Source organism: Trichosurus vulpecula, chromosome 1 (assembly GCF_011100635.1).
Source record: "Trichosurus vulpecula isolate mTriVul1 chromosome 1, mTriVul1.pri, whole genome shotgun sequence".
NCBI classification, from domain to species: domain Eukaryota; kingdom Metazoa; phylum Chordata; class Mammalia; order Diprotodontia; family Phalangeridae; genus Trichosurus; species Trichosurus vulpecula.
In genome coordinates this window covers 460,494,609-460,498,890 of record NC_050573.1, presented here as the reverse complement: position 1 = coordinate 460,498,890, position 4,282 = coordinate 460,494,609, and positions in this window count along the sequence as shown.

Genomic DNA, 4,282 nt, shown 5'->3' with positions numbered 1-4,282 from the left:
CTCATATTGGAATCAGTCCTTCCTGAGAAATAAGCATGATGATTAGGATACTATTATATTTTCCCTAATAACTCATGCAGACACTAGTCAGCTTTAACACAATGATAATAGAGGTCGTGCATGCCTCTTAATTGTATGCATACCTTGGAGGTTCTATTCTCCCACTGAAATGATTTGTGCAATTAAATCCTGATGATGATAGAACTTACACCCACCATTATAAACCCAGCCAGAGATATATGTATATATTTTTAAATAGCTGACTTGCTTGAGTTATTTCAAGTTAGAGTAGATATTGAACAGAAACAAAAGGATATGACTGGTTTTAATTAAAGTGCAGCTTGAATATGAAATATCACTTTGGCGTCTGACAAAGAGCAGACTAGTTGACTGCATAGATAGTCCCACCTTCCACTTTGTTACCTTACATAATCACAGTACTGATTCTGCCTCTCCTGCCACATTTCTCAGAATGAAGTCTTGATGAGAGAAGACCAGCCTTTATGGCAAAAAATTTCTTTATTCGGATCCCAAGATTCAAGATAGAGGCTACTAGTTTTTCACTTTCAAGTTTTAAACAATGTGATGTAAATCATTCTAAATATCTTTAATTTCCTCCAGGGTTCAGTTTTCTGTTGGCTGTTTATGCAGAACCTGAACCATTCACTTCCATCACTGTCTCCATGATTCTTGTTACTTCTTTCTCCTTATGGTTGTTTTTCTCATCATCTTTGACAGCCCTGGAAGGATGAATGGCAACTGGATTGACAGATTTACTTTGCTAGTTAAACCAATTCATATTTGAAATAATTTTAATGTCCAGTGACTCAGAGGGTCACAGCTTGAAATTGTCAGAAGAAATGTGTTCTCTTAGTCAACAAACAATACCATATTTCAGTAGTGATAGCCCTAACTACTGAATCTGGGGAGTTGAATATGCTTTCCATTTTTTGATATGAATTAATTAAAAGGAATATTGTCTGTATTTGAATACATTTTAGTATTTGATCCTGTTCACTGGTACAACTTTTCCCAATAAACTAATGTTAAAATTATGACTTCAAACACAGTCTGGTTGGCTGCCACCTGAAATGAATAGAAAAGCCTGAGGTCATATATTTCAATGGCAGTCACCTGGATATAATGTCTTTTAAAGATCCCAAGCCTTGTGGGAATTTAAAAGGACAGTCAATGATCTAATTTCTGAAATTCTGATTTATCAAATGGATTAACAGAGCCCCATAAAATGTGATATCTTTAATGGCAAGAACTGTTTTCATTTTTTTTCTAGAATTTTGTATCTCTTGTGCCTAGTAAAGGGAATGGCACATAGGAGTCATTTAATGGTTGTTGAATTCAATGGATTAAATGAAAACCCATGGTGTTATCAAGAAAATAGATTATCTTGCCTATTTTGTGTTGTCTTGATTATTTCTATATCTTCTTATTTCAACTTTATGCAGACTCAGATCCCAGGAGCTCTAGCATAGGAATGAAAAGAGCAATATAGAAGCACCAAATATATTTCTCTCCCCCGCTCAAAATTTTGCAGCCCCTGTAAAAATATTATTGCAAATATACATCATAGACATCATGGTAAGCAATGACATTCAATATATCTAGGATAATTATCCCAATATCACAGCTAATCATCCCACTGTACCATTTGTATCATATTAACATTAATATTACATACAGCAAGCATAGTAAAATGGAAAGAGTTACTTCACTTGACAGGCTGCCTCAGTGACTAAAAGACTAACATATCATATATACTCATGGTGATCAGAGATACATACCCTTAGTAAAAAGCAAATGTGTAAAACAGCAAAACAATGCACCACTAATAGGAATATATAACAACAATATACACACATCATTTGTGAATAGACAAATAACATATATAGGTACCAAAGATGAGATATGAAAAGACATTGCCTCCTCCCCTTTTGTAATAGTTGAGGAGTCTATAGGTATGGAAAATTACATATAATAAATGATTTGGGGGGATGTGTTGATCAGTTTTGTTGATTTTTTTCCCTTTCCCCTCCGTGTATGTATATATAATACGTGCGTATATACACATACACATATACATACATATATACATATACCTATACGCACACACATGCATATGAAATGACTTCCTGGAAGGAAGAAGAGGAGAGTAATGAGATGAGGAGGAATCTAGGTAGTATAAAAAACCCAAGAGATAATAAATTTTTTAAAATCTATTTTAAAGAGAAAAATGAAAATAGAAAAATGCAATAATTATTGACACATGCATGAATGTATACTGGCTGATGCTATTATAGCCTGATGAAAAATGAATGCAAAAGCACCAGATGCAATATAGACTAATACATAGTAAATCTATGTCCTTATTCAGTCTGCTTCAGAATCCAAACACAAAGCTAAAACTCTTGTTAAAAATACACATTTAAAAAAATGACTACTTTATAATGTTTCTGAATCAAGTAAAGTCAATTAATTACTAACTCAATTCAAGAAGTGCCTAATATTTGACAAGAAATATACTGTGTGAGATACTTAAGGTAGTTTAAGGTATTCTCCCCACCCTTACAAAGCTTATAATTTCATCAGGCAGATAAGACACACAATTAAAATGAAATAAAATTACAAGGCAAACACTCTTACTTATTTCAGTATTTGCCCAAACAAGTGGGAGAGACAATGTCCTATAAATTCAGAAACAGGAGTGATCAATGTGGAATTGGGGTAGTTGGGAAAAGTTTTCATGGAGAGAAAGCTAGGAGAAGTAGGATTTGGAAAGGTGGAAATGAGGGAGGGAAGCCTAAATGGGGGAACGGCATGAGCAATGTAAAGACATGGTGATGAGTGGAATGGAGTTTAGCAAGTCAGAGTTCCATTGAATTAGAAATGTAGGCCAGAAGTGTTGCTATTGTTGTTTAATCAATTAATCAATTTTCATGATCCCATTTGGGGTTTTCTTGGCAAAGGTATAATATGTATGTACACACACACACACACACACATATATGCATACATACATATATATATGTATATATATATATATATATATATATATATATATATGTATATATGTTTGCCATTTCCTTCTCCAGCTTATTTTGCAGATGAGGAAACTGAGACAAACAAGGTTAAGTGACTTGCCCAGGGTCACACAGTTAGTAATTGTCTAAGGCCAGTTTTGAAGCAAGGTCCTCCTGACTCCAGGCCTTCCACTTTATCCATTGAGCCACCTAGCTGACATAAGCACTGGTCTTATTTGGAAGACATTTTACCTCTAACCCAGATAAACTGGTCTTCTCTCTGTTCCTCAAACACAGTACTACATCTCTGTCTATGTGATAATCTCCGTCCCTGGAATATACTCCCTCCCCAATTAAAGGAAGTGACAAAATATACCTCAAAGACACCCATGTTAGATGAGAACCCAGCTCAATCTATTAGAGGTGTGAACTGGGTATGAACAAAGCCTGGATATCTGTGTTCGGTCAAGGCATTTCAACTAGAAGAAAAAATTGGGAAAAGAATTGAGAATAATCTAAGAGAATTAAGAAAAAAAGAGTCAACAGCTTGGAAAACTGTTTAAAAAGTAGAATTGACTAAAGAGAAAAGGCAATACAAAAATCCACTGAAGAAAACAACTCCTTAAAGAAAAAGAATGCGAAGTGAAATGAGCAGAACCAGGAAAACACTGTACACAACATCAGCAAAGTTGTATGATGATCAACCATGAATGTCTCAGCTCTCCTCAGCAACACAATGGTCAAGACAAGTACAAGGAACTCACGAAGGAAAATGCTATCCACATCCAGATAAAGAACTGAAGGACTCTGAATGGAGATCGAAGCATGTTTTTTTTCACTTATTTTATTCTTTCTCATGTTTTATTTTTTATTTTTACTTTTGATATGTTTCTTCTTCCACAACTGTGGCAAATATGGAAATATGTCTTACATGATAGCACATGTATAAACTATATCAAATTGTCTATCATTTTCAGAAGAGGGGAGGAGGAAAGAGAAAAATTCAAAACTCAGAGTTTTGAAAAATGAATGCTGAAACTTTTCTTGACATGTAATTGGGGGAAAAAGTAAAATACTATTTATAAAAAAATAAAGCATTTGGCCCTTTGGAAGCTCCAACACCAGAAGCAATAAATAGATAGAAAGACAGAAAGACAGACAGATAGATAAACAAACAAACAAACAAATAAAGGAGAATAAACAGCAGCAGGCTGAGGACTGTATTCTGAGCACACTTTACCTCCCTC